Source organism: Ambystoma mexicanum, chromosome 6q, assembly GCF_040938575.1.
Source record: "Ambystoma mexicanum isolate Mex_15411 chromosome 6q, UKY_AmexF1_1, whole genome shotgun sequence".
In the NCBI taxonomy this organism is placed as follows: Eukaryota; Metazoa; Chordata; class Amphibia; order Caudata; family Ambystomatidae; genus Ambystoma; species Ambystoma mexicanum.
Genome location: NC_090937.1, coordinates 1,104,079,391 through 1,104,101,788, shown reverse-complemented (window position 1 = coordinate 1,104,101,788; position 22,398 = coordinate 1,104,079,391). Strand labels below are relative to the sequence as shown.

Genomic DNA, 22,398 nt, shown 5'->3' with positions numbered 1-22,398 from the left:
CCCCCAAGAATCTGCAACAAGCCAACAGATAGAACATTAGCCAGAAACAAGTAAACACTGAAAACACTGAAATAAATGTACTGTACCAAAACAAAAAAGGTTTTTTTTAATCCAACATGGATTTTTTTCCCCACAGACCCAATGATTTAAGCAACAAACACAGAAACTGAGCAAATTGCACAGTACACTGGTTTGTAAACTACTAAATATGAGGGTTGAAATTAATCAGAAATGTCTATTATTCAATGTTACAAGTCCTTATAAACTACCTACAGTAACATGATCTTTTCTTTTAGCACAGAAATTGACAAAGAATATATCTGCTCCAGTTACCAAACCAAACATTAAGTATATTATAATAAATACAACTCATAAATACTGCTCCATAACACAACCATTGAAGCAAACATCAAACCGTACACCACAATACAAAATGTTTACTTCCATGGATATTTTGTACTGCAGTGCTTGTTACCAAACTCTACAATCTTAATGACATGACGTAGCCAAAACTTCACATACAAACTATACAAATCAAACAGTACATAATTGTAGATTTGCAAATATTTCATAGATATTCAATTCTATGGATGTGATCTATGGGTGTGATATGCTGTGGTGGTTGTGGCCAGGGCCTAGAGTCTTGGGTGCATGGCCTATGCTGCAGTGGTTGTGGCCAGGGCCTAGAGTCTTGGGTGCATGGCCTACCGCCTTTGGCCATGCACCCAAGACTCTAGGCCCTGGCCACAACCACCACAGCATATCACACCCATAGATCATACACATAGAATCAAATGGCCATGCACCCAAGACTCTAGGCCCTGGCCACAACCACTGCAGCATATCACACCAATAAAATCAAACATTTTAACTGCTATATGGGCTACTGCATTCATTTTTTTATGTCCGCGGACAGCACGGCAGCCTGCGGACATGACGAATACATTGGGGGTGCCTGCCACCTAAATAAATACAGTATTTGACCCATATCTTACTCCCCTGCCCTCCCCAAACACTCTTACACACCAACACACTTGCCAAAGTTGTATTTCTCCCCCGTTTGTCACCGCGCTGTCCGCGGATCCAAGATGGCAGGCGCATTGAAACAATACGATGCACCTCATGCTTCATTCCAGCCAATCAGCGAACACGTTGAATGTCCGCGGACATGACGCGAGCCGATTAGCCAATCAGTGTCCTGTCCGTGGAGCGAACAGGGAAATGTGTCCGAGGAGCCCTCCAGTCTGGTTTTTCCTCTTGCCCTCTCATAGGACAGGCTTGAGGCTCTAAATATATTTCTCATGAGGGTGTAAAGAGGTAGTTTAAATGGCAAGGTTACTCACTCTCAAGGTGAGTCCAGACAAGCATAAACTCTGGTTGAGCAAGCAGCAGGTTAGTCGGTTTGTGGAAAATAAGCTTGTATGATTCCTGCTACTAACATAATTCTGAGCAGGATAACATATGCATCTGCATCATAATTACAGAATGTGTGTGTTGTCTTGGGAGGATAGCTCAAGAGCAACGCGCTCGCCTTGGAAGCAAGATGACACGGAGCAACACAGGTTTGATCCTGGGTCCGCGCTTAGAAGCCTCTGGGTGTTAAGCGCATCATAAATAACCAATTACAATTACATCTCCCTATGTGGACATAGACTACGCCAACAGCATCTATCTCTGGATACCAGAATAGCTTATGAGAAAACTGCAAACCAATACAGAACCCAGAAGCAAGACTACTCATCACACTCACTAAGATAGAACGCATCACACCAGCGCTGATAACACAACATTGGTTACCAGTCAAAAAACTATTCGTCTTCAAAACACTCTGCATAACACACAGAGCAATCCATGGCCAAGGAGTGGATTTCATGCAGGAAAATAATCGCCATCTACAGCCAACATAAACACTAAGGTCCAGCAAAAACATTTGCCTCGAACCAAAACAGTACGCAAAACACACATTTGTGGTATCAGTATTATCCTGCATAGCAGTAAGACTTTGGAACTCGCTCCCAAAGGAAATACGAATAACAGAAGATCACCTAAAATTCAGGAAACTGTTAAAAACACGGCTCATTAACTCACCAAACTAAAGAGAGAACAACGGAGGGAGAAATACTGCTAACACAACATAATAAGAATCTATGAAACCGGATCAACCAAAGAAAAATAAATATATATATATATATATATATATATATATATATATATATATATATAGACCCTAAACTCAATAGAATGAGATTAACCCATTGGAGCAACCCAATGCACAGAAATAGACACCAACAGCCACACTAACCTGTAGTTATAGGGACCCCTTTCATCATCAAGTAAATTTGGACAAGTGGGAACGCCCCCTGCTTCCGGTCTTAGTCCCGCCCTCCTTTTGATATGGGTTTGCTATAAACCTGATAAAATGTAATATTAAATTGATATCTATTTTATATCAAATGTATATTTTTATATGAAATGTTTTGATACTGTTGGCGATGATTGGCTATTAAGGGGTATAAACTTTATATTAAAATGCTACAATTTGAATATTAAATGTTTATTAAAATGTGGCTGGGAGCATGGGTGTGCGTCGCTGGCTGGTTGAGGGCCTGAAAAACACAGTCTTTTGCACGCAGAAACAAAACATTGTGGTACTAGATTCTGCCATGTATAAATGAAGAGTGAAGCTCTAAACTATGTTTGCTTCACTTTAATGGTCTCTCTGTCACACACACACACACCCCTTGCCTTTGTACTGTGTACTTTCTTGCACTGTTATGCTTATACTATGTTGTAACCGAAGTGATGCGCCCGGATGCCCTCCGGACTGGTGCGCTATATAAATAAAATAAATACAAATACACTCACACACACAGCAGCAGAGCGCATCTCTGAATCTTCTCCTGCATCGGAGAGTGACAATGACGTTGGGGGCATCTCATCTTGCTCCAACTTGCTTCCTACAACATACATTGCTACTGTGGTAAGCCTGCCATTTTTACTGAAGCGCACGTTGGCACGGCATTATTTTTTCTCAAAAAAGAAAACTCATCACCGAAATTGAAAATAATTGCTGTGCAATGTGGATGTTCCCACCGGAGCTTCGGCGTTTTGTTGTATGTTTCTTTTTCTGCCTTCCGGCTGCTTTGAAGTCCTTATGCAGCCCTGCCTCATTGTTCTGTTTGGCCTTCTAAACATGGCCGCACCATTTTCTCCTGCCGTGTGCCTCGGCCTGGCTTGGCTCCCCATTCCCATTGGTTGCATTTGACCTTTAAGCCTATCGGAGCAACCGGGAGGCAGGAGCCGGCCACCATTAACTCAGGCCAACAACGAAGGCCCATGTCTGCTCCCTGTCCGCTACCAGAATGCTACATATGATACTTTCCTCACTTGAACTTCCAATCTGCTTCTACCTTACTGTACTAAGAAATCGGGACTTCCATAACACACCTCCACAAGTATGGGTTAACTCCCTCCTCTGGTCATCCTTCTACCCTCTTTTGACTCTGTTCCTTCTTTGTCTGTCCCTTTTGTTGGCCTTTTTTGATTGTATTGCATTTTGCACCCATTGCTAACCCCCGTTCCAGGTTGCTATTCAATTCTGGCTGTGTTTTATGCATTTAGCTCAATTCAATTCTGGCCGTTTTTTTATGCAGTTAGCACAATTCAATTCTGGCTGTGTTTTATGCATTTAGCTCAATTCAATTCTGGCTGTGTTTTATGCATTTAGCTGAATTCAATTCTGGCTGTGTTGTATGCATTAAGCTCAATTACATTCTTGCTGTGTTTTATGCATTAAGCTCAATTCAATTCTGGCTGTGTTTTGTGCATTAAGCTCATTTCATTTCTGGCTGTGTGTCTTATGCAAACATGTGTCATTTGTGCCCCCCTCTTGCTCCCTTGTTGTTTGTGATCTCTGCTGTGTGTCTGTTTCCCTGTTTCCTGCCCCTCCCCTGCGTGCCTCTTCCTCTCTTCACCACACTCACCATCTTCCCCTCCTCTCTCTAGCTTTCCCCTTTACCATTTCCCCCTCCCCTTTCTATATTATTGCACTTACTCTATCTGTAATGTCATCTGACTATCTACGATAACAGCTGTCGGGTTTTCCCCCTCTCTCCTTGTTCTTCCTCCCCTCCCAGCACTATCTGAAATGTCATCAGGCCTAGTACGATAGTCACTTGTTTTGTCCCTCTCTTCTTCCCTCTTCTCCGTGCCCTCACCTCTTGTCAACTCTCTGGGTCTACCAGAAATGTCATTAGGCCTAGTACATTAGTTGCCTGTCTGTCTCATCTCCTGCCCCCGCCTCCTTATCTTTGTCATAGCTCTTACTCTATCTGAAATGTCATCTGACCTAGTATGTTAGTAGCTGTCTGTTTTCCCCCTCCCTCCTTGTTCTTCCACCCCTTCCAGCACTATCTGAAATGTCATCAGGCCTAGTATGATAGTCGCTTGTTTTGTCCCTCCCCTCCTCCCTCTTCCCCCTGCCCTTACCTATTGTCAATTCTCCGGCTCTACCAGAAATGTTGTCAGGCCTAGTACATTCATTGCTTGTCTGTCTCATCTCCTACCCCCCCCCCCCTCCCTATCGGGCTCTGATCTATAATGCTCACAGCTGAGGCACCAAATGCACAGCTGATGACAGAGGCCCATGTGGGCTGGCTCAGCTGAGTTTTGTTTTCAGTCAGGCAGCAGGATGATGCAACGTAGGCACACGTTAGGCTGAAACTGTGACATTCAAAAACACAGGGGAATGGGTGTGTACGCACAATGTGTTATCTCTGAGTAGCAAGTGCTATGTAAGCATGAATAATGAACTTGAAGAGAGCTGAGTTATACTCTGTGCAAAATATTCAGGATGGAGGCTATGGAGAAGTGAATAGTATTGGTGTGGGGAACTAATGGAGGCATATAAAAGCATACTTTGGAAGCCTGCGAAAATATCTCTTTGGATTCTTGGAAGAGATGCAAGCCCTGCATCTGCTTTCTTGTGCTGTGAATAATTGAAATTCTGTTTTGGGTCAGAAGAGACCGCCCTTTTCTCTGGGTTTTAGAAAGAACAATAAGGTAAGATGGATTTACTTTTAATTCAGTGGCATCATGGTTTAAGCAGTTCTATGATGTGTTTCTATTTAGAGGATGAGAGCGGCTGGTGAAGATTTAGTATTTCATGTAAAAAAATGTGCACAGGGGTTTGGAGGCATATAATTTTAAAATAAAGAGCTGTGTTTTCTGACATTGTACGTTGGCTGTGATATTGTGTAATGTGCTTATAAGTGTGAAATATTTAATGGTCTTAAAATGCAAAGAGCTTTATTGTTCTAGTGCTGAGAAGGTGCTCAAAGGCGCTAACATGTGTTTTCTGACTTTGCAGTTGTTGTGGATTAGGTGTAACCAGTATTTTTACACAAGGGGATGAACTTGAACTGATTTTTAAACACGGACAAGTGCTAGGGTGCTGCATAATATTTTAAAGAGATGCTTGATTTGAAATGACCCTGGTGAGATAATGCTGGCTCAAACTATAACCTTTTATGTGCTCTAGGCTTCCGGCTGCTTGCAGAAACAGTGCTAAGCCTTATTTTGTAGATTTAAACAGGTCGTGGGTGTTTTAGTGCAGTTAGCCCACCGGTGTGTGTTTAGAGGGGCTGCACACACCATAATGTCACAACTTTTTTTAAAAAAAACTTTATTTTTGGTTTGCATATCACATCACATTTGCTTCAACTTCCCTCCAACATTAAGGTACATATATTTTTAACAGTGACTTTCCTCCTCCCTCTCCCAGTCCATATAATGATCATACATGTTTTCATAATTACATTGTTTTAGTTACATTGGGGTTTCGGGTGGACAAACTTCATGGTGGGTCCAGTCACTGTCTGAGTCCTCCGTGTCCGGTGGGGTGGCACCCAGGTATGTTCTTTCGGTCTGCATGGTGGGGGGACCATTCCTATATGGGTTTCCTCACATTCGTTAACATATGTCAAGGCTGTAAAGAATTGATCTGCGCGTGGGGCATGGCTACTTTTCCATTTTTGCAGGATGCATTTCTTCGCCACTGCGCAAGCGAGATTAAACAGTCTCCTAGTTTTTTCTGGGATTTTTCCTATGTCGCCGAACATGTATTTTTGGGGATTGAGCTGCACTGGGATTTGTGTTATATCTTCCAGGATGTTCGCCACTTCACGCCAGAACCCGGTTATCAGGGGGCAGGCCCAGTACATGTGAAATGCGTCCGCTCGAGGGCTGTTACATTTCGGACAGTTTGCAGTTATGGAATCATGAAATTTTGCCATTTTGACTGTGGTATAATGGAGCTCGTTCAGTATTTTGAACTGTATAAGTCTTAGACCCGCATTCAGAGATACTTTCTTGGTAAGGAGGCAATATCTGGACCATTTCCCTTCTTCTATTGTTGTGCCCATGTCCTTTTCCCAAGAAGCCTTAATGTTGTTCAACAATTTTGTGTGTTTGGACTATGTTGTATAGTGTGGAGACCCCCGTGCCTGTTTGTGAATACAGTGATTTATAACATGCATGTTCGGGTGGTTCTACTGGATATGTTGGCCATCGTTTCTTGAATGCCACTTTCATACAGTGGTATTGCAAAGTGACAAGTTGGTTTCGCCCTACTGTATCCGCAAAATCTTCTAGGGTTACAAACTACCATTTGGAATCATGGCCTTCATTTTAAATCTATATTCCGGGATCCAAGCTTTCTGTATACTGACGTTGTATGTTGGCTTAATGCCTGGGAAGTTCCATAAAGAAGCATGTGAGTCATAGGGTGTGTCTATGTGGAGCAGCTTACCGATTGCAGCCCATGCTGCGATTGTGCATGATGCTGGGTCAAATTTACAATCATCTTTGTGAGATTTCGCAAATATTATGGATCTCAGGTCTGTTGGGCGGACTGAGTGTCACTCGGTGGGGACATGTGGTGTTCTATCTGTGGGGTTCTGCCAGTATTTAGCATATTGTGCTTGCGCCACTTGATAGTACAGCTCAAAGTCGGGTGTGGCAAAGCCCCCCATTTCATAGGGTTCCGCCAGCTTGTCCCATTTAAGCCTGTTGGCTCCACCATTCCATATGAAAGTGGTCGCAATGGAACGTAAGTTTTCAAAGAAAGGTTTGCCTGGCCGTATTGGAACATTGCTGAAAATATACAGGAGCTTGGGGAGCACTACCATTTTGCGTACCGCGACTCGGCCAGCGAGTGATATGGGGAGTCTGGCCCAAATTTGCAGTTTGGTGTGGATCGTCTGTAATAGGGATTCATAGTTGTCTGCATATAGTGACATTTTATCTCTAGAGACCAGGATTCCCAAGTATCTGATATGGTTAGGGGCCCAGCTCAGGCTGTGAGTGTATCTAGGGCAGATAGTGGCCTGTGTCAGTGGAAAGATTTCAGATTTAGCTGTGTTAATTTTGTAGCCCGAGGGTGCAGTGAAGTCTTCTATCACTGTCTTCTCTGGCTCTCGTATATGCAATAGTGCATCATCTGCATATAGTGAAATGGATTGGTAAACACCGACCATCTTTATGCCCCTCAGTTCTTGCTTCAACCTGATTGCAGCCGCCAATGGTTCAATCGTGAGGGCAAAAAGGATGGGAGAGAAGGGACAACCCTGTCTTGTGCCTCTTTGTAAAGTGAGATGGCTGGATAGGGTGCGATATGTTAGAACCCTAGCTTTGGGTGAGGTATAGAGCAATCTGACACATTGTGTGAAGTATGGGCCGAAGCCGAAAATAACTTTGGACATGTATTTCCACGAAACCGAGTCAAACGCTTTATGAGCGTCTAGTGATACGGTCACTGCCTGTACTTCCGTGTTCATCTGTACCATGATACTGAATAGTCTACGCAAGTTTAAGGCTGTGGACCTCGTTGGAATAAGGCTGCACTGGTCGGGGTGTATTAAGGTGGTCATTTTGGGCAATGTATCTGGGAGTGAGCCGGAGCTCATGGCTTCCTCCCATACTAGGATTAGTATCGGGGAAAGTATTGTGGCATATGTTTTATAGAGTTCCGAACTCAGGCCATCTGGGCCTGGAGTTTTGCCCGCTGCCAGTGATTTGATCGCTTCAGCGATCTCTTTGCTAGTTATTTGCTGCTCGAGGGCCCAGTTATCCTTAGCGAAAGTCTAGGGAGATCAATCTCGCTCAGGTATGTCTTTATATTTTCCTGCGTACGTGTATCATGTTGTAGTATTTGGTAAACTCAGCATTAATTTCTTCGTCCCCATGTACGGCTATTCCCTCGCCTGTCAAAATGCTTGTGATTGGGGTGCGATTGTGTTCATTTCGTAATAAGCGTGCCAAATGGTTTCCCGCTCTATTTCCTTCCCAGTATCTACGCGCCCTGATTGGAGTGGCCATATATTGTTGTTCTTTGGTTGCTAAATCGTTGAATTTTTGAAGGTGTGCATTGATATCGGCAGCGTGTGCTTGTCATTTGTTGTACAGTAGTCGGTTTCGAGTGTTTTCAGATATATTTCAGTTTTGTCTAATTCAGTTCTGACGGTCTTAAGGAGTCCGGTGGTTTTGGACATTAAATTGCCCCTCACCCATACCTTAAATGTTTCCCATATGATGGACCATTTGTCTACTGACCCTTTATTCAATTGGAAGAATTCCTCTATTTCAGTATATAGTGATTCTACAACATTCGGGCCCTTTAAGATATTTGGGGGCATTCTCCACCGCTGGGATGGTCGTTTTATACTATGTAGTGATACCTCGAGTGTGACCGGAGAGTGGTCCGAGAGCGTGTGGGGAAGTATTTCACAGCGCTCTATTTCGTTAATCAGGGGAGAGGAGATGAACCAATAGTCTATTCTGGATTCTGTGTCATGCACTGATGAGAAAAACGTGTATTGTCTATCAGTTGGATGTATTCCTCTCCAGGCATCAGTCAGGGCCAGTTCCTCTAGGGCTTGGTGTATAATGGTGACCGATCTACTGAGTTTCCTTTGTTTACTCGAAGACCTGTCTAATGAGACATCAAGGATAGTGCTAAAGTCCCCCCCCCACAACACCCATGCATCCGCTGTCGGACCAATTTCATCGAGGAGATGGACATAAAACTCGGGGTCATCTAGGTACGGGCCGTAGGTGTTGACCAATACCAATTTCTCACCTGCCACAGTGCCCCACACTACAACATATCTACCCAGTGGGTCAGTTTTGCTTTTTACGGTGGCAAACCCCAATGAGGGGTGTATTATCGTAACGACACCTCTGTTCTGTGATGAATATTCGGTGTAGTGTCTGGTGTTGCCCCATTGTCTCAAAACACTTTCATTGGTTCCCCGCAATGCATGGCTTTCTTGGAGCATGACAATGTGTGAGCGGTATCTATTAATTTATGCCCCTACTCTGCTGGCTTTCGCCCTGTTGTTCAGTCCACGGATATTCCAGGTAAGCATTTTAAGTGTCAACCCGGTAGGTGACTTTGTTTTCTGCGCCATTTTGCTGTATTCCAATAATTCTTGGGAGGGGAGGTTGTCTCATTGAGGGGATCAGCACGTGATACAGTGATTGCATTTTTTGCACCAAACAAACCAATTAACCTCTTCTCTTGGTGCCCAACTGGGGCTTTCAACAGGAATAACAGTGTTTTTAAACAACAAAATGAACCCAAGTTACCTGTACCCACCCCCACCCACACCATCGGACCCAACTTGATGATGATCCCTTGTTGCAACTATGTGATTTCACCCGTGGAGGGGACGAGTGCTGCAACGCCGCTACCCTAGTCAAGGGCATCTCAGCCGGCTCAATTTAACATTCGAGAACTGTGGTACACCCTTCTACCACTTCATCTGAATAAGTTTGAAGAGAGGGTAAAAAAGAGCTGTGATTGATCAATGGACAGATTTTGAGGCTTATACCAGCTGTTGCAGGTCATTTTGGTCGAGTTCATGTTTTCCAGGTGGAAGGGGGATTGAGGCCTCCACGTAGGCCAGTGCCGCTGTAGGAGATTCAAAGAAGTGCGCCCGCCCACCATGTTGTATGCGAAGCCTTGCGGGGAACAGAAGGACGTACGGCACCTCTCTTAATTGTAGCTGGCGCTTGATGGACTCAAAGTATCGTCTTTGGGTTTGGACTACCGCTGAGAAATCGGGGTATATATGTATGTTGTTGTTGCTGTATTTCAGGGGCCCCTTTTCCGTTGCCAACTTCAGAGCAGCGTCTCTGATCCTATAGTTCAGTAGTTTGACGATGATCGTGCGGGGGGCCCGGCTTGGGTGGTGCAGCAAGGGTGCAGTGTGCCCGTTCGACTAAGAATTGTGGGGAGAATGAGTCTTCACCGAGGAGGGACTTCAAAAGGGTTTTGATTCGAGATTCCACCGGGCCTTTGCAAAAGGATTCTGAGAGACCGACTATACGTATGTTGTTCCGTCTCAATCTCGACTCCAAGTCATCACACTTGTCCCGGAGCTTATTCATTTCCCCTTTCAGGAGTGCGATGTCATGACTGTTTCGATGGGTTGAATCTTTGTTTGCACTGATTCTATTTTCGGTATCTGTGATCCTGGCACTTTCTTTATCTACACGGGCTTTGAGGGAATCTATTGTCGAGACAATGTCATCTAGCTTAACATTTATTGCCAGGAACCCGTTTTGCACCGTTGTTAGGAGATGATTGAATTTCGAATCGTCTGTAGCCGAGGATGTGTCGGCTGTCGATGGGTCCGGGCTTTTGGAGGATGTTTGTGAATTTGTGAAGGAATCCATCGGTCCGGTCTTCCTGCTTTTAACTAGGTTTTTCCCGGGCATCACAGGGGTGTTTGTTTTAATTGTTCTGATTGAAATGATTGGTGTGGATGTCCGCTTGGATTCGGATCTGTTTAAGCCAAGATGCAGGGCTACGCAAGTGCCAGCTAGCCAGTGGTGTGATCTCGAGGTCGACTATTACACAATTCTGGTTCCTGTCTTCTTCTTGTCCCTTTACTCTTCAATAGTTGGCTGACTGCCCCCCTGCAGTCACGTCCACAGAATGAGATGCAGGGTTGGGTGTTCCGGGGAGTGCTGACTCTTTTTTTGTGTTAGCCAGCATCAGAGGTTTGTTTAGCTGGTCCCACCTGCGCTCTCCGGAGTGGACTGTGTCCTCCCATGTATCCACACATTGTCAGGATTACATTGGTACAAGGAAAGGCAATGATCCCTTTGTGTACTGGGTTTGGAGGCAAGTCAATTCTCAATTATGAGGTCGGCGGGGCTGAGTGGTCCGGATATGCTATTAGATGACAGATGCTGGTGACGCTTGTGGGCAACAGTCTTTTCTGCCCCTTCACGGATATTGGCCAGGGGGGTATTGTTACCTCAGCCAAATGCACTGGGTTCCTGTTATGCGTTATCCTGCCAGGGCCTATTGGGCCTGATTGAGACAAGAGTCAGGCTGGATGGTATTCTCTCCACCTCTTCTCAGTTGAGTTGATGGAGCGCCTTACACTTGAGTGGTTTTGCCCCATGCGGGCACCGGCTCCTACGGATTACGGGTGTCTGTCGCTCGCGTGCTTCATGCCTGTTTTGCGTGTTGCACAGGTGTCCTCCACAGCATAAGGGGTTTTCTTCCATGCCCTTTTGCCCACTAACCAGCGTTTATTATGAGATATGCCCATTCAGGGGTCTTAGTTGGTTATTTCAATTATTTGTTCCGGGGCGCTGCTTGGAGCTGCACTGTGTATGTGGCGCGTGTGGATGTTATCCCTCCACATTTGTCTCTGCGTGCGGCCTGCCCGGAGGAGTAGGAGCAGGCCAGCCATGTTCTGAGCTCTGCGGCCGATTGCTGCACGGCGGGCTCGCCCCTCTCTGTATGTCATGGGTTGGTATAGCTGCTGCAGCTCTGGGCCATACAGGGGACACGAGTGGCGCTCTCCGCTGGGATCCTATCATTGGGGCTTCTTTCTCCTTTGTGCCGCCAACGTCTGCCGTCCGCCGGCATCCGGGGCAGCCTGGGCTGATGGTGCCGTCGCCTTCAGCGTGCACTGCCTGCAAGGCCAACTCCGCCCACTGAGTGGCCCGCACGCGATCAGGAGCCGCGGCTCTCACGTTGGTTCTTCTGGAGCCGTGGAGCAGCCTGGAGCTTCTCGTCTGCGACCCCGCCTGTAATTGGGCATACAGGGTCAGTTTTCTCCCATTCTTTCAGCGGGTGGATTCAGGATATATACTACGATCAGCTCAGCTGTTTTTGTGGTTAGGGGGGGTCCAGTTATTGGATATATTTGTGAAGGATTTCTCGCCGGAGAGGAGTTCCACTTTTAGGCGGTCATCTTGTTGCGAACAGCACCCCCATCATAATGTCACAACTTTTAAATTACAGTTTTAGACATGAAATTATTTAAACCCTTTTTATTGCTGTGGCCTTACTGTAATTGTGCACACTAAGCTTAGCACACAATATGGGGCCATGGTGAAGTGCCAGATGGCATATGGGTTAGAGTTAAACAGCACAGATTGCATGGAGAAAATGCCAGTTTCTGCTGTGACCAGGCAAAATGAAAATGTTGCTTTAAACAATGCATTCAGGGTTGGGCCTTGACAAAGTTAATAGCCATTGCTTTTATATAGGTATAGTGAAGTTTGCATAAAGTAACCACACATGCATGGCAAATGTTATACTCAGGGTTTTATTTTATTTTATAGCCAGTGTATTTTGAAGTAGTGTTTGAATAATTTCCCCATGGGAGCGATCTGCATTTGAATATAGATGGGCAGAGGTAGGATTGTTATAGACTGTATTAAAGACTCTGGTTGGAAATCGTCTTTTATAATGAGGCGTTGGCTGCTTTATTGGCCCTGTTGCATCCTATGTTTTGTAATAATTACGTTATATTAATTTAGACTTTGGTCTCTTGGGATTCAATTGCAATGTGCTTTCTTATTTGTGTGCCATGAATTCAAAATATATTTAATGCATTTTATAGAATGCCAGTTCTGCCAATATGTCACAGATCACATAGGTATTTGACATTTTTAAGGATGACAAGTATCAGTGTCTTATATTGGGGTTCAAGGTGTAAATATCAATATTGAAAGATGCTTGATATTATAATGCGCTAATTGTATATTTTTTATAGAAATGTCTTTCAAGAACTGGATGATGCAGCAGGCCACTTCTGGAAAACCAGCCTGCAGAGCTGGACCAAAGAATGGTGTTTGGGGGACCGGTAAACCATTATGGGCACTGTACTTTCCCAGGAGTGTGTGTGGCATGTGCCCTTGTACAACCGGCGGATGCTGATGCCATGGATCTAGGATGTAGCTTGGATTGTGCAATCTCACAAACATCAAGGCCTGGGGGAATGGTTCTAAGGATGCCCATCGCTGTGGCTGATGGGTCCACGCAATCAGCGAGGATGGATCTTTGTAGCAAGGATTTGAGGGGTGTGCCATTTGCTGGTGTTCAGGGGTTCTTAAAGCTCCAAAGACCTTGGTTGCCACCGGCAATGGAGAATGGCTTTGGGCTAGTTTAAGGAGCCACAGCAACAAGGGTTATGGAAATGTCTCAAGAAAAAAGCAGGGTTTTTGGACATCCTCACTATTTGCAAGCCCATGGTATAGAGGGGTTGGTGGCCCTAATTGTTTTATCGTCACCAGGGGTTATACACTGGAGGAGCTGCTGCTACCAAGATATCAATCACGGGGTGCTACAGATAATGGTGCTGATCCCAAAAACCGGCACTACAGAATGTGAAGCAATGCTTTGATTCATCAATGGGTATCTTGGTTTTTGATCACAAGGGCCCAAGTAATGCCCGGGGGGCCCCGACAATTGAACATGTTCTCTTTTGATTTATCAATGAGCCGCTGGATTGCGTGGGGTCCCAGAGGACTGAATTGTTCTTTTATTGAATTATTAATGGCCTGCTGGATTGCCTGGGGGGCCCAATGTTCAAAGGTGTTATTTTATTGATTTATTAATGGGCAGCTGGATTGCCTGGGGGCCACGACAATCAAAGTTGAGGGCCCAATGAGCAAACTTGTTCTTTTAGTTTTTGAAAACAGGTGTCCCGGGATGGCTGACAAATGACAACCCATTGTTTTTTACAGGGGTAACGGGATGGGGTATGCTGAATGATTTATTATAACTTCTAAAGATATGTTTTGTGTGATATACATTGCATAGTTTTTATACAGTTTTTAAGAGGTGTAACATGTTTTTTATCCGCAGCTTCTAGGTGAGGTAAAGAATGACAATTCATTGTAGGTGTTTACACAGCACTTAAACGTCAAATATGGATGTGAAAATATACCATTGTTTGTTTTATCAACTTCTAGAAGTTTGAAAGGCTAACCAAACGCTGTGATTTAACCTCACCCAGGGTGCTCGCACTTAGATATATACACGTGGTTTGTTAGCGAACTCTGTAGCCGGTGTGAAATTCATGATGTAATTTAGTTTTACAACATATGGCATTTATAGTACAGTTACCCCTAAATATATGTCTAAGTAAAGATATAATAAAGTGCATTGAAAATAATCTTTGAGCACAACCACCATTAGATGCAAAAACATCTACTACCCTAATGATTACTGTTTTCATGAAAGCTAGTAAGAAAATATGTGGAAGTGACATAATAGAAATTGGCCCTCATGCTGAGTTTGCCAGTCAGGAAATAAGGGTGCTGGTAAGCTCACCTGCACCCTTGTTTCCAGACCAGCAAACTATAGGTTTGCCTGCCGGAGCCACTGTGCCCGACAGGTCTGACCCTGCCGAGCACAGTGGTCATGGAAGGCAAAGCCGTCACGGAAGCACCGGCACCATTAACAACGGCTCCGGTGGTTCCATGTCCCCACTCCCATAGATGGGAATGGGGACTTACATTTTTACCGGCGCCTGACTTTCTGCCCCGCCAGAGTTGTAATCTGCCGGTGGCACCGGGAAGTCAGGCGCCAGTAAATATTTACAGGTCTGACAGTACCCGCCGGAAGCACCGGCAGGGTTACCGCCAGACCTGTAATGAGGCCCATTGTTTTTGAATGTTTAGAGCCTCCCTGCCAAAAGAAGCATAATTTAAGCCTCATCATTCAAAGCTTTCTTCTCACTAACCGGGTGTGCCAAACACAAGACCATTGGGTTGGGCCCAGCCCTTCCACTCCCTTCTTCAGGCTCCCCACATAGGATACACAAAGCAATGGCATAATAAAACTAGGTAGACAATGCACTGATAAGTGAAAATGTACCCATTGAAGCAAAACCGTAGAAATAAACAGTGAATGTTACATCAATGTTTTTTTTCTTTTAAGCAAAGTCAAAATGCTCACTGTTTCTGCAAACATCCCATAACAAATCATTCAGAGTCCTCTCTGACTGGCGCAGTGCACTGCCGCACTTTCACTTCTTTGCAAGAGTGTATTTCTATCCACTGCTTAAGACGTTCATTGGCCACCACTATGTATTATTATGCTTTTAATTTTCGTAGATCAGCGGAGTGGCCTGCAAGAGGTGTTTTTGAATTCATTCAACTTTCCAAATAAGTCTGAGTCCCTTGACCGGGACACTTTTCTTTTTTCTTTAAGCATGAATTCTAAGCAATCTATACATGCTGCACTGTGTAACAATAGATCACTTAATTCACACTGCACTTCCCCAGCCTGCTCTTTCACAGCCCGTGATTTGTGAAAATAGTCTGATTCAGGCTGGTGCTGCAGGGAGCACACTCCATTTTCTAAATATGGTTCATCCCTAGATGAAAATTATACCCAAAGATGACAAAACAGATGTTTGCATTGACTGACTAATAGGAGCATTCTTTACACATTAGAATTGCTCATCTGTTAATGAATGGTTAAATCCACTTTACTCACCCATCTGACACATGTGTAAAGATGTGTGCACTCACTGAACAATGGGTCGAGGAACATCAAAATTATACTGTATGAAATGTTTTTATTGTAAGCTCAACATGCACGGTATGTGCTATACATAATGTAACACTTTATATGATGACTTTCCATAAGATATTGTTGAGGTATGTTGTGAGCAGTGTGTGTCCTTCATCAGTGGTAAAGCATGTGTAGCTGGGAAATTTTTTACAACATGAAAATATAAGACCTCAGATTTTTACATTTCCTTTGATGCTTATACTGCAACATATGAAAGTAAAGAGAAAGACCAACAAACACACTTTAGACACGAAGTCTGAAAATGTTGGAATCTATGGTGAACGCCTTGAGATTGCCTATTCTCCACCGATTATCGGCTGGTACTCTCAATTGGTAGCGGCTGAAGTAGACAATCGAGCACAGAGGCGTTACCTGTTTAAAATGTTGAAAAAGGCCAGATTATTTATATCCAGATGCGATATGCGATTGAGCTAGTACGCCGCAGACACCAACCCCCCAGCCACCGAAATCTCCTATTTATTTGGAGAGGATGTGGACCTATCAAAGAAGTTATAAAACATTATTGGCTGTGGAGCATTATGAGGAGTTTAGATCCATGAACTTGAACCACCGGCACTTTTTGGGGCATGGGCTAAGAGTCATACTGGATGCTGTGGAAACACTGGTCTGTCAGATATTACAAAATGTTGGGGCCAATAATTTTGTTCAAATAAGAAGGAGGCTCAGGGTTTAAACAGACCCTTGTTTACAAGGCGATCAACTCATGACATTTTCTGCGTTTTTCAGTTTTGGGAGAATTTGCGGAGGCTCCTGCAGAGTAAGACTGATATTTTGTGTTTTGTGCCACTAACAATTGTGGCGCTAGTTGTCAGGCCACGCTCCGATGGCGCTTATAAATCTTTGAGAAAAAAACTCAGCAAGCTGCCAAAAGCTTTTATTTTTCCCAGTTCAAAGGATTTCTTTCCCCATCTTTTCAACAGAGCTGCTAACCAAAACTACAAAGGCCAGATAAGAACCCCGAACCAGTATGGCATTCAATACATGATGCCTAGCGAGAAAGATCAATTCCTGACATGGTACGAGACGAACGAACATGGTGTGTTTGACTTTCACCAAGAGTTAAGGGCCTACTGTCAAGAAGATGCCAATATTTTAAGACAAGCTTGTATTTTGTTCAGGGATGGAATCATTCAGATGACTTGTCATGAAAACACCTATAAAGGGTGGAATACATGTGTCATACATCGATCCTTTTCAAAGCACTACGCTGGCTCGTTGTTGTATGCAGATCTACAGACAACTATATCTAAAACCTAACACAATCATGCTGCTGCCCCATGATTCATATCATGGACATCAAAAACATTATTCAATGCCGTCTATCCAGTGCCTCTTATACATCTCAGCAACAGACATCGCTATACACCACGCCCTAACTGGCGGTGGTGAAAAACTGGACAATATTGGTTGGACGGCTATGCAGTGGTTATGGGAGTGGGCTTACATTGATAATTATTGCAAATATCAGGACATACTCTTATGTATTGTTGGTAAAAATGATGCCTTAAATCTTTGCGAGGGTAAGTTTGCACAGAGTTAATTTGCCCGGACACATCCATCATAACAAACCCTGTTGTACTTCACACCTATCTATTTGATCATTCTTATGACGTGAGCAGCTGCATTTTCAAATACAATGAAATGGCTTGTCTGTGTTGGCGCTATGCAGTGGAATAGCCAGCATCTTCAGACAATACAAACATATTCATAGCAGCGTTCACAACCGTTCACGCATGCTTAAAACTGTTTGGTGTGATGGAACAAATAAAAGAGCGGGTTCTGTATCACGATACCGATAGCATTATTTTTGTCAGCCAACATGGAGATGTTAACCGGCCCACCGGCAATTATCTAGGGGATCTAACTTCTGAGCTAGCTTATTAAGAATACATTGTGGAGTTTGTATCCGCAGGGCCCAAAACATAAACCTAACGCACATCTCCAGGAACTGTCGGCATGAAAGTAAAAGGTATAATGTTAACAACACAGTCACAATACATTTTGACAGTTTAAAAGAGATGGTGCACCCCTTAATACGAAAAGATATGTGTAACAACCCACAATCTATCGTCGTTACATACCCGGTTTACATACCCGGTTATAGTGCGCAATAGAAACCAGTGGGATATTATCACCATCTCTACAAAAGACGCTCAGTGTTGTGTTTGATAAAAGAACCCTGGCACCAGGTGGATTGGCACATCCCTATGGCTATTAAATATTTAACAGCCCCTTCACTATTCCACAGTACCCCTACCATCGCTCTATCTCAATCATCTACGTCACATAAGTGACATGTCCTTCTAGTTGTCTGTCTTTGAGTTGGGTATTTGAATCTACATGTTATTAAAATGATCTGGCTCTTTGTTATGCGGTCCTATTTATTATGTATAATAACATTGATCACTTGTTCATTTTTAAAGTTTATTTTATTTATATAATAATGTTAATTTGTGGTGGGGTCAAGAACTTTTCGAGAAACAGTTTTTAATCCCACAGTGTAAGTTAAGAATTCTGGCTTTGTTTCAAATGTTTTTTTTTCCCACAGGTAATGTTACAAGATCTCAATACCAATTTGTCATAATATATTTCAGTCAGTTTTATGCAGAGAATGTTCACCCCAGCTCAACAAAAAGACGTAACCAGGTTTCATAAAAACACATTTTTTATTCACATTTAAAACATGTATTTTTATTCAGATTTTATTCACATTAAATAGCTTGAGTTGTCAGGTGTTGCACAACAATCTTCTCTGATACAAATTTAGATGTATCATCAATTACTTCATATAGAGACTGTCTTTCACTACATCGATAAGCAAACATACACAATAAAGAAATAGTTGACAAAAATTCATAAAGTTCCCTGCCAAACAACCAGTGTCCTTTAATGCAGTGAAAATTCTGTTGCAGGCTTGCTGCCTTTATTAGCAATGATGCTCCCACTGGTGACTTTAGATCACCAGAAACCCCTTTGTGGTACTTTTCCCAATAGTTGTGCATTAGCTATGTTTGTGATACATAAACGATTGTTACATTTTCTTCTGTATAACTCTGCTGGTGATGCTCTTCAAGTAAATCCAGCAATAATCATTGTACACATCCAATGACGGGTTTCACATTAAATTGATCGCTTTCCAGCAGATCTTCATTTTTTATTTCCTGAAAATAAGCGTAAATACATATGAAATCATCTACAGTCTCAATCCTGTTTTCAGTTCTTACAACGATCCTTAGATGTGTTAGCAACTATATCAAGCACATTATTTCTACAAGGCATTTAGGACTCAGCATGTGACATGTTTTATGTAGCAAATTATTTGTGTAGGCTTTTTCTAAACATTCGTGAGCAACCAGTCGGGGGTCATCAATTTTGTGCCCGAGCACCATCTGTGAAAGTGTTGTTTTAAACATTTTTTCACAACAATGGCTGTAAAACCCTTGATGGCCAAAATATTGATCAAGGTCACAGCCGGTGCAACCGTATCATTTTCAATGCTATCAGTTTCCATTAGCGAAACACAGGCCATACACAGGATATTTTTGGAATCCTCCAAATATTCCATTTGGTTTGAACAGTAAACACAGTATATATTGATAGTCTCTGCTATAGCCTGGTTCTTCTCACCACCATCCACTTTATCGGTTGATAAACAAAGCAAATATGCATAGTTTTAACTCTGGCTACTTCTTATGCCTCACATAATACACAGGTTTGCTTTAAAATATACTCACGGGATAACAGACAGTCCAATTCCCGGGGGGCTTGGGATCCTGTTTTTTCCTATAACTTGTTGGAGGTAGATAATGGCCACACCCGCCTGAAGAACCATAGATTCATATCCACTGTCCTCAGAACACTGGGGACACTGTCCACTGTCCCCCATTGGTTGCAGATGGTTGCTCCAAAACCACATCATCGTCACTCCAGGCCGCCATTTCCAGATTAGCAAGTGTTATAGGCACATGCTCCTTAATGTTTTGAATGCAATCTCCAACAGACTCCCCCATAGCCAAAACATAAGAGGTGGTTTTCTGTCGATAGAAAGGGTAGCCATGTTCTTGTAGAGCTCACAAGTCTCGCGATCCATCATTAAGTCCTGAGCATCTTCTAGCTCATCGCTCCCCATAAAACAATTAGGGTTTCCCCTTGTCGTAACTGTAGCAGTTCATAATTGTCATTTCCTAAATAGCCCTTGAAGAGCTCAAAAAAGCACAGGTGTTTTCCAGCCTTCCACAAAAAAGCTATATATCCAGGTTGCAAAGCCCGCCCCTGATGCCATCACAGCCTTGGGCAGGCCCTTTCAATCAAATTTATATGAAACATTCTTGAAATTCTTAAAATATAGCCACTTTATTAAGATTGTATCAAATGCAAACCCACTTTATAAGAAAATAATATAAAGTTTCTATAAACATTATTCAAACTCTTATCAAATGTACTCCAGCTTTTTAGAAAATGAAATATAAGATATGTCTAAAGTTTCTACAAACATTATTCAAAGTCAAAGTCTTATAAAATGTACGCCCACTTTTTATACAAATAATATAAAACAATTTACAAAATCTTTTCAATATAAAATTCATACCCAGTACATAGCGTTTTAAAAGCCAAACCCATTCCTGCGTCATCAACGCGTGACCAAACCCTCACATCCACAGTCGCTCTCTACGCAACTCACTTCCACCTCAAGCAGGCAGTAGCACACATGCACACTCCCAGCCACATTTGTATAAACATTTTATATTAAAATATCATCTTAATATAAAGTGTATATCCCTTTATAGCCAATCATCGCAGATATTATCAAAAACTATTTATATAAAAATATACAAGATATAAAATAGATTTCATCTTTGATATTAAATTTAAATCAAGTTTATTTCACAACCATACCAAAACGATAAGACCGAAGCAGGAGGCGTTCCCACCAGTCAAAATGTACTTGGCGAGGAAAGGGGGCCCCTACAACTACTCCCACCACCAAACACTGAAGAAACAAGACACATACCTTCACCACAAAAACAAAACACTGCAAACTTCAAGCAATCTACCAACTCTCCACAACACCCAAGACGCACATAAAACACCTGCATACAACCACCCACCAAACACTGAAGAAACAAGACACATACCTTCACCACAAAAACAAAACACTGCAAACTTCAAGCAATCTACCAACTCTCCACAACACCCAAGACGCACATAAAACACCTGCATACAACCACCCACCAAACACTGAAGAAACAAGACACATACCTTCACCACAAAAACAAAACACTGCAAACTTCAAGCAATCTACCAACTCTCCACAACACCCAAGACGCACATCAAACACCTGCATACAACCACCCACCAAACCCCATACAAATGTCCATCAACTAAAAACATACCAGCACAAAGTGACCGTTTTTTCAGAACTGAAGCCACCAACAGCACATCAAAGCTCTCTTGCACTTTTCCATCTCAATCCCACTAAGTAACCCATCCCAATCCTCTTCCTTTTCAGAACAACCTGGGATCCGGCTGACCATGAAAATGGCAGCGGTGCACGGCATAAATCATAATATTATGACAAAACACATTACGAACCAGTGAGCCCCGACAGCCACGTGATTGATGGCTGATTTTCTGAAGTGCTGGCTCTTGGGTCGGATCTTTGTGATCACTGCAAATGTTTTACTGCGCAAACTGAAAATGTTGAATTTGTTTTTTACATTTTTGCACTTCCTCTCACAAATAAATGTGGGGAGAGACCCCCGCAGCCCCTCCCACATCCCCATGCCTAATTAATACCCCTACCCACTTACCATCTATATTTGCAAAATAAAGTGCAAAATTGTGATGGGTTTGACATTTTCATCCTATCCCAATGGGTCTTTATCTGCATCGACTAAGGTATAGATCGTTTATTAAAGGCCCATTAGTTAGCCACTGACATGTGTTTTTAACAGATGAAGAAAGAAACGTATTCTGGTAGGTAACCATAGTTTCCTGATTAATTTGAGTACAGGTTATTGTACCCTTTTTTCTCAATGGTCTCTAAGAATTTCCATGATTGTCTAGAAGGAAAGAAACATGTAGGCTGGGTTGCTTCTCTGTTACATGCAATGACCAAAGAAGAATGTGTTATAAAAATTAAATGTATGGGTTGTTACTGAGGGAGTTATTAAGACACACATGTCTCAGGATGTGCACATTGTGATAAGGGCACAACGTCGTTTTCTGGCTGTTTTCTTACGAATACACTTTGCATTGGGAGGGCAGGAAAGGGCAGATAAGGGTTTGGGGGGTTGGGAACAGTTAAAAATAGGTGGGGTGGAGGGTTTGGGGTGGCAGAAACCCCAAAAATAAAAAAAATGAAAAATGTTGATGACATTTTTTGGCAAAATGTATTCGTAAAAATAACAGTCGTAAAAATGAATGTCGATGATATGACGTAGAACCGTGATAAGTGCAGATTAGGAATAGAATGGATACAGACA

At 43.0% G+C, this 22,398-nt stretch overlaps 1 protein-coding gene across 1 annotated transcript in view; it reads right to left on the bottom strand.

Annotated features, from left to right (window-relative positions):
* Positions 1-18,618: 18,618 nt before the first annotated feature.
* The window catches only part of LOC138516493 (uveal autoantigen with coiled-coil domains and ankyrin repeats-like), a 523,628-nt gene continuing 519,848 nt past the window's right edge, over positions 18,619-22,398 (bottom strand). Inside the window, exon 12 of the mRNA XM_069631668.1 lies at positions 18,619-19,074. The gene's annotated coding sequence lies outside the window, so the exon portion shown is untranslated. The remainder of the gene's footprint in view (positions 19,075-22,398) is intronic.